Source organism: Linepithema humile, chromosome 1, assembly GCF_040581485.1.
Source record: "Linepithema humile isolate Giens D197 chromosome 1, Lhum_UNIL_v1.0, whole genome shotgun sequence".
NCBI lineage: Eukaryota > Metazoa > Arthropoda > Insecta > Hymenoptera > Formicidae > Linepithema > Linepithema humile.
The window spans coordinates 41,434,251-41,446,683 of NC_090128.1; the positions used below are offsets into that span (position 1 = coordinate 41,434,251).

The 12,433-nt window shown below is 41.5% G+C and overlaps 1 protein-coding gene across 5 annotated transcripts in view; it reads left to right on the forward strand.

Annotated features, from left to right (window-relative positions):
• LOC105672946 (uncharacterized) overlaps positions 1 to 12,433 on the forward strand; it is a 137,955-nt gene that overhangs the window by 2,136 nt on the left and 123,386 nt on the right. The window lies entirely within an intron of this gene.

The window sequence follows — 12,433 nt, forward strand, 5'->3', positions numbered from 1 at the left end:
GCCAGGACAGGCTACGAGCGACACGATACGTGCCGCGATATATGAATGTATTCTAGCCAACGGGGCGAATATTATTTGCGCCATTCCATTGCGTCGATATAGCATCGAAGATTTACGACGGTGAAATCTCGTGACAATGTCTCATGTTCGCGACGGACGGCGGAACTATTCGACACTGCGAAATATTCGCACGTAGCATGTTTGAAGTCAAGTTGAATTATTACAAGAATTATTACAATAATCATTAAAAGCCGCTCGTAGTCTGCAAAAAGTAGAAAATGCTTTGTAAAAAAAAAATCCGGCAGCATATTATTTATTTCGTACATGCGCGAACGTAATAGGATAAATTGCATAAGCGTAATGAGAATTATAAATAATCATCTTGTTTGCTGAAAGTTGCAAAATAGTCCAGATGGTATCCTGATATTATAGTTTGAAACGTCCGGCGAGGAAACCGCTCCGAATTTCTTGTTCGATCATTAGAGTCGATGGCTTGTACGTGTAGTGGGAATGCGTATCGCGTCGGATAACATTAGGGCCATAATTCGAAGGATAATATTAAGATTGGCATGGAGCAAAATAGAAGGCCACATGTGTAGCCGCGACGGTTGGATCGCCGGCGCCATGCGCCATGCCGCGCCGTGAGATCGGACAAGGAAAGGGCAGGGCGCGACTATTCGTAACGATTATTTCAATGTGCGGTTGATTTCTTATTTTCTTATATTTAAGAGAGCCAGAAAGTGTTCCATTTGAAACCAAGAATTCTGTGAGCTTCGTGAACGACAAATTTTGTCGAGTTTTCACATTCGGAAGGTCGCGTTTCTGGGCTTCAATTGTTACGAAAAAACATTGCGTATAAATTGTGCATATGTGTGAATCGCGCGTGTGAATTCTACATCGTATCTTTAAAGATACACGATCGTTCGCGATCTCGCCGCGTGACAGCGGACTTCAGTTGAATAAATCTTGCCATAAGGATCGGTGCATCGGTGTTTCGGTAGAATTAGTAACGCAATCCTTCAATTCGCCCAATATCTAATTTGCCGAAATTCCTATAATTCGTTGGCCGCTAATACCCTTTTGATCGAGATCGGTCCACGAGGTGGGAGAAGGGCGGGAAGGGGGGTATAGAGATAGGTTGCGCGCCGGCAAGATGCTTCGATGTACCGGTGACGTCAGGGGGTTTGCGGTCTCCAAATTACAATATCGTTAATATGCGAAAGCGACGGCGAGAGCGGAGCGGAGCGAAGGGATGAATGCTCTTTCCGCCTGCTCGCCCGCACTCGCGGAGTAATAAGTTTCTGATTATATGCATTATGTGGGCTGAGATTAATATGATATGTAATAAAATAAATGAAACAATATCGTACATCACGTGAATGAGTAGGTATTGATAGATATTACGCCAAATGCGATCCGCGAAAATAGTATGCAATCGAAAACGAGTACGTTCGATTAATATTTGATAATTTGTATTCTTTTCTGATAGCACTTGCCAACAACGCAATATTTAGCTGGAAACATTTGGAAATTGAGCATAAACACGCAAAGAAAATGTATACTTTATACATAGAAGTTTATCTCCGACGAAATATAAATGCAAATGAATAAGAAATATGTTATTTGAAATCTCTTGAGACGTTATGTTATTATTTAAAGACACAAAATGTATGTAATAATAGATTTTAACTGCGCGAAACATTACTGGTGCTTCAGATATAATGTGCACGTTATTGGAACATTACTACGCAGAAAGAATGTACTCTCCTTCGCGTGCATAAGCTAATTTAAGGCAGTGCAAGGCTTAATCATTTCTCTAGTGAGTATCTTAATCTAATAAAAAGTAAGCTCGCGTTCGTTGAGACGTAATGAACAAGCTCGCAGTACAGAAGAAAACATCAGGTGCTTGTGCAAATACCATACACCTTCCGTGGCTTTTATTTACTTGCGGGTGAATTGTAGTAGACTAACATTTTGCGAGAGGTATATTTCATGTCAGAGCACTTGCGAGTGCACTGCATGCTTTTATTGCTAGAAGAAATGTGGAAGGCGGCTCGTAAATACGTGTTCGAATAACAGGGTACGGAAAATAAGAGAGACGGTACCCCTATGCGCAACTCTATAATAAATATATAAACGATTATTTAATGAAGATCTCGTAGGGTTTATGATAAACTGCAGTTCAATTATTTACTCTCGGAAGCTGCAATACACATGATTTAATTCGTTCAAATCTGGCATTTTCGTATCTAAAAATCAAAAACATTTATATTTGTACATAATTGTGATTCTTTACAATAATACCAATTTATATTTTTGAAACAATGTTTTCTCATCGTCAACATTCTCAAAAAAGAAAAAATATTGCTTCAATGTTTTCATCCTAACGAATTTAACATATTTATATGAAAATACAAAAGTGGAAATGACTTTCTGCAAAAATGCAAAAATAATTTCAGGGGGCATTATATTGTTTTATGAATGCGATTCATAAAGTTGACAAAATTTACATAGAAACAAGTAGAATATAATAATCAGGCTGATAGTATTTCAAATTGTCGAATTATGTTAGATTATGAAAACTTGACACTACGATTTATTTTTTTATTTGTGCATCGCATGAGCTACGGATTACGTAATGTATTGCACATTGATAAATTGGTCTCTAGGGATGTGATATTAACTGAATATTTATAACAATGGCGCCGGTAAAATGCTCATGTTAAACTGTTACCAAGAGGGTATTCAATAACGCCGACGATTAACCGTAAAACGAATAGTTTATAGTAGAAGCGTCGCATACGCTCTATTTGCATTTTCTCAAACATGAGCAAGGAAAATGCAGATGAAAAATAAATAAGCAGTTTCTGCATAATAAATGATAACTGCTAATTATCACATACATTTTTCACTGCAATTAAAATTGTTTTGAATAGATCAAATAACAAATTGCTCGCGAGTAATCCTACGGTTAAATAAATATCCAAGCATTATTATTAGTTAACATATTAATATTTTCAATAAAAATTGAAAAAACATTTTAGAAGTACATGATACATGTTACAGAAAGTTAAAATTATCAAGAACAGAAAGTCAATTCGAATAACGTGATTTTATGCGTTATACGTACATAAAACCGTTTTAATTTATTCTGAAGATAATTTTTATATTAGAATGTCTTTATAACATAACTTTTTTCTACACGTATAAATATCATGCCTAAAAATGTTTTAACAATATTGCAATAGTCCGTAATTAAGATATTTATTTAAAATATATATTATCATGTGTAAAAATCCTTTTTTCGTCTCAATGCTTGCGCAAAGCACAATATTCTTATACGTTATACACAATATTCTAATACGTTAATCGTTGTTTTTTCCGACCGACGCTGTATGACGTCCCAAATATGGACATGTAAAAGAGGAAACGCGCATCTCCTGATCGTTGTGTCGAGAACCGAGAGAAGAGAAACAGGCCATGCTATGATCTCTCATTTGCCTCGTAAAAAAAAGAACAAAACGTAAAAGAGCAGATGCAACGTAGAAGCAGTATCGCGTTTTACGGCCGCGTAATATAACCAATGGTCTATCGCTAGTGTACATCCGAGTCGTCGGGAAGTTATTACAATATCGTAATATACCGATAATTTCCACGTTTCTTTCTTTAATTCATATCAGTCGTAGAGTTTCTGGTTACGACTTCACGTCGATTTATTCAATTTTCAAGCGCTCTTTTTCATCACTGAACACTCGTTGATCTTATTACTTTCTATTTTTACGGCACGACTTTGGTTTTTGTATCTATATACATATATCTTTATATACGATTTATATACGATTATATACGTAGCATATCGTAATAAGGATATTATTTTTTATACAAGACTTACATGATACAAGCTCGCGACAGTTTAATGAAAAAGCTATTAACGAGCAGATATCGCGACGCGATTTCTCATACTTTCGGTCAAGTGAAGTTTTTGAAAAATGGAATACAGTTGTATCGCAAACTTCGTGCTAGAGCCGGCTGTACATGTAATAAGTAATGGTGTAAGGGATGTAAGGAAGCCTTGATAATTCTTCGAGCATGTAGCCACGCAATTAAGGTGTAACGTTTCGAAGTTCTGGTCGTAAACAACGCGGGCAAAGTAGCGGAACCTTCGAGGCTCGGTTCCGCCCGTCAATTGTTACCAATTGTTGCCAATCAGAGTAATACGTGTCATTATACCGAGAGAAGGCTGGCAGCGGTGCGCAGCGCTGCTGCTTGCGTACCAGCCTGATTACACCGCGGGTAATATTAATTTGGCGCTAATTGGATAGTATCTGACGGACGCGCGCGCGGATCGAAATCAGTGTTTTACAGAATGATGCGCCCTTGCCTCCTAAAAAAAATGAATTCCCTTTTTCGCCATATGTAAACAATTTGTAAACAATTCGGCAACGTGATACCTTTTTAACATTCGCGGTTTTGCAAGTTTATATTTATTTCAATACTATATTATAATACCTACTAATTGACTCATAAATAATTGTTTTACTTACATATCGGTAAATTTATGTATCATGTAAGTACTATATTTTGTAGATCAAGAAAAAGCACTTATTTATAACTTGAACCGATTAAAATCGATTCCGATGTATTATTGCCGTTTCGATGATTGCTCGACGTTACACGGCGTATAATTAAAGCTCTTTGGCCATTAATTGATACTTCGTTATTTCGTTCATTAAAGTTGATGTGTGTATTCTTACATCTCACATTAATGGTTTTGTGTATTCACTGTTATCCTTTTTACGCGATCGCGTTTATGCACTTGTAATTTACTCTTAAAAGAGATAAGACAAATCAACATAATCAGTAACGTTAAACTATTTAATTTTTTTAATTGATTTTTTCTTGAATATAATGTTTTCTTCTTTTTGCCTAAAATATCTAGGAATACAGAAAGTTGTTGCGTTAGAATTAATACCTTTGAATGATTCAACTACAAAAATAATAAGAATATAATATTTGCAACTTTTCCATCACGGCAATGTTCGTCTTTCTCATGAAATTGTAACCGTTCCACTGCAGCGAGCACATTGACGACCGTTGATTAAGCGGCGTAGTGCACTTTGCAATTCAGGAATCCGATGAGCTAGACCACGAGCGTAATTCTCCGCCTTTCGCCGCGCCGCCAGTGTCGGCAGCTACTTTGTCCGTGTACCAGTTAGTTGGCATTTACATCGCAGCGTAGGAGTAGATTTATTACGTGGCGGTATATTAGTGCCTGGAGATTGTCGCAGGATAATCGATAATTGCCGCTTAACGTCATTAAGATTAATTGCGGCGATGTACCAACTTGATCGGATATTCATTATCGTTTGTCATGAGTTACACTTGGACGGTTTTATTACTTGGTTACTCAATATGCTGTTATCTTCTTCCGATGAGTTTCATAACTTCATTTCGTGACACCATTTCGATATTTTTCGAGATATATTTAGTTTGTTTTAGCAAATTTCATAAATAATTTGCAAAATATAGGATAAAGTTAGTTTTCGGTATACGTAACGACTTGTGCAAGAAATATTTTATTCAGAATGCTTGTAACTTCTCCCGTTTTGTAAACATTCCGCGTATTTTGCAGCGGAGAAAGATAGGGAGTGGGAGAGTCACTCTTCGGTGCCTATACATGTAGTTACGGCTCTCTGGTAACTCGATGCGATTAGCATACGTGTTGCGCGGACACCGTTGCACTCGACCGAGACGTAAGGCGACTCGAGAACGTCGCGATGCATCGTACTCTCTCACCGTGCGAGAATACGCGAAGGGAGCGAGGGGCGGTGGGAGAGAAAAAAGAGAAATAAGAGGAAGAAAACCGATGCGTTCGTGCATCGCGTGGCTGAAAGTGAACCAACCGGTGACCACGCCTCCTTAGACAGCCGCCAGCCAACAATTAAGATTTGATCGGCAAAAATGGTCGAGGCAAAATGGCGCTGGCCACTGAATACGTAATGCCCACGAACGAGACGATCTCGATCCGTTCTGCGCCGATGAAACTGATGCATTTCTTCATTCCATTCCGAGATACATTCGAACCGGTAACTTCGATTGGGGGGTAAATGATCGATTCGCAGTAGCCTTTATAATTTCATACAAGAGTAAAGCAAACGGAATTATTATTATTCAATATAATTTCGTTAGAAAAGACCGTTGAAAACCTCGGCGCGATCAAATATTTTTTGTACACATATGCGACATGTGAGAGAATGCCTTTAGAATTTTAATATTTGATATTGATTCGGCCGACCGATATTTTGCGTTTCGTATTGCGATTAGTGTTGACTATTTTTAACTGCGATTGAGATAATTGAAATTGTCGATTGTCGCGATTTCATTGAATCGTATGCTTCTTTAAATTTGAATTTTGCATATATTTAATGTACTATCGAGCAACGTACTCATATTGATATTAATTACTTTGTTTATAACACGCGTCCGATTAACATGTTTCCAGCAATGCACGCCTGTAAACGGGTAACCGAGCGTGTAACGCTGCAGCGAATCGTTTCTATCGCAATCCGACCATCTTGTGAAAATATCTGATATCCGCATAGCAATCGCGCGCGCGACATCACTGAGGATTTCCCAACAGTTCAACGCGCGGGACCAAAATCGACCGTGTTTACGGAACAAAAGCGCAGTGAAAAAAACCGCGCGCGTCGTTATACGGGAACATAAATTACATCGATAGCAAACTACGCTGTCAATCTCGCCGCGTGATCAGTCGTATTGTGTCTATACGCGCGCGCACACATATATATCTGTGATATCGAATGCTCGGCCGTCGCGTCGATCGAATTCCTCCTTTTTATATTCCGTCTTTGTCCTCGTTCCCCGCCGAGATCTCTTTCAGCGGCATTCCTCTTTTTCTATTTCTTTCTCCCTCTCCCACCGACTGGAAGGAAGACTCTCCGGGACTGGATTAAAATTGCAGGAGTGATTTCACGAACTCACGATATCGGCGAAAACGCCACCGAGGCTCTAATCATGGCGGGATACACGGCGCGCGGTAGCCGCTACCATGTTTTACCCCTTAACTCAAGACTCTCATTACACTAATGTCCTACCAATCATCGGCCCTCAGTCGGCGGCACTCCCCCTCCCCCTTACGCCCCTCCTCGCGTTTCTCAATCACTTCAATCAGAATCATGCAAACCGACGAGAAAATCAAATTCCTCGACCCCGCCGGGGCGCGTGACGATACTGCGAAGATACGATCGATTTCTGCGAAACGATCGGCGTACTTTGTATCCATCCCGTAATAGCCATTAGTTTGCGCGTGATTCGGATTTTTCAGGACTTTTAGTCTTCTCTTTTATTCAAATGCTTTCCTCGGGCGTGCTGGATTATAAAGAAAGCTCAATTATTCGCAATTATTTCGTTTATACGAACGTTATAGGCGAGAGAAGGCGATCCATTTTCCTAGACGCTTTGCACGACGCACTCTCTCTCTTACGTGGCGTGGAAGCCGCAACGGCCCATCGAAGTCTTTAACAGGGTACTTGGCGAAATAGCCGAAGAAACGCTCTTTAGCATACCGGGAGGGCCAACCGTTAAGGCAGTCGTTAAGTTTATGGGGGAGCGCGAGATGCGAGAGGTTGGCAATTAGATGCCTTCTGTGAACACTGTGATCTTCGCCACGCGAAAGAAAACGACCGCGACCGCGCGCGCAAGGATCTTATATAGTCTCTTCGAAGCAAAGCGCTGTTGTACACGCGGATGCGGTCTAGAGAGGAAATTGAAATGCATTCACCGGATTCGAACGATTTCACCCCATCGTTGTCGTTTCGTTTTAAACGAACGTACGTGGAAGATCGATTTTGCGCGGTTGAAATCGGCAAAAAAGGAAACACGAAGCAGGCGAGAATTAAAGCCGCGCGATCTGATTCGTTTACTTGGAATTTAGTGTGTTGCAAAGTGTTGCTATGCGCACGGCGTGCATCGGGATTGTAATTTACATGGCCACACTCGATAATTGACATAAATCAACTGCAACATTACGAAAGACCGTCGGCGCCATTGAAAGAATGTTTGCTCGCGAGCTGCATACACGCCAACGCGCAATGTAAACCCGACTTTGCCGATGTAGGGCCGATTTAATCAAATTTTTAGCTGTAGTTTCACCGATACTCCGTCTCTCTCTTTAGATCGCATTGCTGATTACGATACAGAAAGGAAGGAGCGATAGAATCATACGGTCCATGATCTCGAGAATGTCGGACATGGAGCAAAAAACGAGAAAAACTGATGACGTGCCGCGATAATCGGTCGCGCAATTTGCGTGATTTTGCACGACCAAGTATCGAAAATTGATTCCGTTGGCAATTACGAAAAAAGTTTCGAGGTAACTCCGATTGGATTAAAGTAGCGTAGATGGAAACGTCGACACTCAAAATTATACATATGATCGATTCGTATGGTACGCATTAACCGACATAAACCCGCCATTGTACAGTATTGTGGCACGTTTGATATAAATCCTGGAGGGGCTCTCCGCGCTTCCTATCTCCAGCTTATCCGCGTGGTGAAAATAGTGCTGACAAGAGAGAGAAAGAGAGAGAGAGAGAGAGAGAGAGAGAGAGAGAGAGAGAGAGAGGGAGAGAAAGAGAGCGACGAGACTAAAGGCACAACGCGCGGCAAAGGCTATGCTTCGCAGGCCTTCCAGAGAGCAACCAACCACTTATCATTAGCCGCATCTTCCGCCGGGCAGTCAGGGTAATTGTTTCCTCCGGTTTATAGTTTTATTCCGACTCACCGGCGCGATGATATCTCTGCTCGTTTTATATTCCTCGAGGCTATATCGGCGGCATCATGGCCGCGCGTCTGCCTTTCTTCTTTTTTTCTTCGGCGCGTTCTAACTTGCTTTTTTGTCTCCTTCAGCATCCGTTTGCTTTCCCCCGGCGCTTCTTCAGCGTAGGCCGTTGCGTCTATGATCGCAGAAGCGGCCGGGTGGCGTGTCGAGATATGCATCTGGCGCGATTCGATTCGTTGAAACATTCGTGCACGCGAGGCGAAATTTAATCTGCCGAATTGCGACGACGAGAGAAAGATTCCGCTTCCCGACGAGCCTGTCAGCAATTGAGCGATATATCAAATCGAAAGAGGAGGACTGTCCGAGGCTACAAACGGCTGGGATTCACCAGTGAAATGGCGGCGCCCATCCCAAAAGCCGAGGAAGCTACGGGGGTTGGCAGAGGTACCACCGATGGCGCGGCATTAAACCGTCTAGCGCGATATGGAAATATTCGAACCGCTTGTAATAACACGGCAACGGGTGGCCCGTCTCGTAAACGGCGACGAGGACCTCCTTGTAAAGTATTTTCGTGGAAGCCGCGCCGCGTTCTCGTTCTGCCTTGGAAATTAAGAGTCTCGCGTACGAGGGCGGCGCTCGAAACGGGGCCTATCGTTTAAGCCGGATCTCCATGCGAGATTATTGCCCCCGGGGGTAGCCGCGGCGGCGGTGGCGACGAACACGACGATGATGGAGGCGGCGGTGTCGACGATGGTGTGGCCGGTATTGCTAGTAGCATCGGCGGTGGTAGTTGTTCGCTGGAAAGGCGGACTCAGGGGAATCCCCACCCATGCATAATCTAAGTGGCTTTTATATATGGACGACCCGCGGTCGCGATAAGCCTCGATGTTCGTCAAATGGCAATACGGCGCGAACGTTCGAAGATGCGCTCCATCGCGAGTACATCGGTGTCGAAGTTTCACGCATTGCTAGGAAAACGATCGCTCTTAATTTGGATTTTAATCATTAAAATTTAGAAAGTTATTAGTAAATTTTGTAAATTTAAATAAAATCAGTAAGAGTTTATTCGATATTATTTGCTACTTTGGCGGTTTCCAAAAACTGACAGATATTTGTTTCGCATTCAATACTACGTGCCGCTCTCAGAGCTTTTTATCGCCACAAGATCGATCGGAGATTGATACGCTTTTATTGTGTGTCCGAATGCAGGAGGGAACAAATCTCATCTAAAATCGTTACAAGGGTATTAGGAAAAATTTGACAACGCGTGCCAGTCAACGTGAACTTCTGAGGGGGGTGTGTCGTGTGGGCGTGAGGGATGTTGCAGCTGCCTCTCTGCACTATACACGCGTCCCATAAAGCGCGCGTCGAATACGCACGCTTCATCATAAATAAACGTGTCGTACGTGTGTCAAGTACACTGCAAAATACCGTTCCTGGCGTTGCGTAACCCAACCTGGCGTTTTCCGCCTTTGCGATACAGAATGCATCTTCATCTTTCGTGAGTTTCGTGATATTCGAGAAAATGACGAGAACCGTGCAACCACTATCCCGTTAGATACAGGATCGCCTATTAGCGTGCCGCGAAGGGAGGAGCACCTCGGGACGCGAGCAAAAGAATCTCAAATGACAGGAAGATGGCAGAAGGGAGAGAAAGCGCGCTTTGCTTTCTGCCGACTTCCGGGCTCTTCCTCGGTATCTCGTTTCGGCTTAGAAAGTAGCCGCTTTCTGATAAATGCACTTTTAACGTATCAATGCAGCGGCAAATGTGCCACTGTTGAAATAAATATGTTAAAGAATTGTCTAAGAATGAAGCAGTTTGGATAATATTAATGTTGCGATCGATTTCAATGCTAGAAAAGTATGGAGAAAATTTCGCATCCGTCGGTTTTACTTTAAAAACTGTGATTAGGAAAGCATCATGATATTTTCAATAGCAATCACTGGCGTTACTAACAACCTTTTCATTTTCGATCGTTACGCGCGTTTTTTTTCTTTTTATATAGACAAGCGAGTGCCCACGCGCATATACATATACACTATGCCCGAAAGCAACCGGATCTTTCCTTCTCCCCCTTTCTCTCTCTCTTTCTCTCTCTCTTACTCTCTCTGAAGCGGGAATAATTTGCCTCCTACCAGCACAAATTCTAATACGCAGGCGGGCACGGTAATGACTACAATCATCTGGGACCGTACAATGCTATCTGATCGGATCACAAAATGGGCACGTCGTTGTTTTCAAAACAGGTATGATTGTAGAGCTTTGCGGCGCTCGGCAGATGCTCTACGCCCGAAAATGCCCCGTATAATAATAGAAATTCGACGCCGCGTAAATTTCGATGATTTTGAAACAATGGTTGAGGTGCGACTTCCTTGTCAATAGAAATTACACGAAATATCTAGAAGGCCCGAAAATTAACGTGAAAGATTTTCCGGCACTTATTTTTGCAGATGTGCGCACTTTAGGCGTTTCGTTGATTAAGAACGTATCCGTAATATAGTGTTACCGTGAAAATTTTCATACGGTCAAGCTTTTATATTCGCTTTTGAAATAATTTTCTAGTCAGGTACCGCGTCTCGTCCATTCAGCGAACTGACGACGGAATCGCGAATTTCTCGTGTCAAAATCCGATTTGAATGAAGAACCGAGAAAATGCGTTACAATAAACGAAAAGACGAAGGTGTCGAACGCGAAAATTTCGGGTATTCTAAAAGGGACGATGGTCGAGCGTATCGCTCTTCAATAGAAATCGTTATTCTGAAAAGCTCACTCGTTCCTTGTCGTGGCCAGGACGATGATCTAGAAGCGGCTTTGAAGCGTGCCGCCGCATTGCAAATGCGTTTCCTTCTCATATCGTTTAGCCGCTTCTTTAGCAACCATAATGGTGACTTGGGAATATCAGATTCTATTCGTCATTGTTGCCCGCGATGTATCATGCGGTGCCATGTATGATGCGGTGAAACGTCAGCTGTACTTGCATCCGTCGATCGATGATTCGATTATTCGGCGTATTTCATTATGCAATGCTTCTGAAAAATTGTTCAATAGTTTCTCGTTTACATTTATCTTTCTTGGATTACAAGTATAATTTATTTTTCATTCTAATGTCATCTGAACGTAGTAAAACAGCTGTATGTGTGTTTCAATTAATTCAATCTATGTATGCTATTTTTTGATAAAGTGTATGAAAATTACTGAGATATTAACGTGCAATTAAGAATATAATATCTTGAGAATAGTTTTAAAAAAATAATATGTCAGATTACATATTATTGACCACAGTAGATATCTATTATCGCATCCGCATTTGAAATAATGAAGAGTGTCATTATAGTGTTCTTTGCTCGATGTGAATTAACCTTCGCGGACATTTTTCGTTTCGAATTATTCGAATCTGCAATTCATAGCTTCCTTGAACTCAATTGTAATTACATAATTAATCGACAGAGATACGAAGAGAGGAAGGATACATAATGTATGCGCCAACCGCAACTCCGTTCGTCGCTGTTATCCGTGTAGCCGCGAATTATACCACGTATTCCGATATTCATTATGCCAAGATGTTCTGTGTATCCGCTGATTCTTCTTTTTCATCTTATATCTGTAAAAAACTTTTTAAAGTTGGTTAAAAA